The following is a 314-nucleotide window of genomic DNA, read 5'->3' on the forward strand; positions in this document are numbered from 1 at the left end:
TGGGTGCGTTTGGAATTGGTTCCAAAACGTTTTTATTTTTTGTATGAAAATGAAAACGAAAACGTTTTTATTTTCATTTTGGAATCATTTCTGAAAATGCGTTTAGTAGTTTTATTCTAAGATTGTTTTAAGTTTAAAAAAAATTAAAATTGTGTTTGGTGGTTTAATTTCTGAAAATATGTAATAATATTTAAAATAATAATATATTAAATAAATAATAATATTAAATATATTAAATAAGTATATTAATATAACATTATATATGTTACTAGAAGAAAAATGACAGTCAAAGAAGAATGGTGGGGTGGCGGCCC

Source organism: Morus notabilis, unplaced genomic scaffold (assembly GCF_000414095.1).
Source record: "Morus notabilis unplaced genomic scaffold, ASM41409v2 Scaffold855, whole genome shotgun sequence".
In the NCBI taxonomy this organism is placed as follows: Eukaryota; Viridiplantae; Streptophyta; class Magnoliopsida; order Rosales; family Moraceae; genus Morus; species Morus notabilis.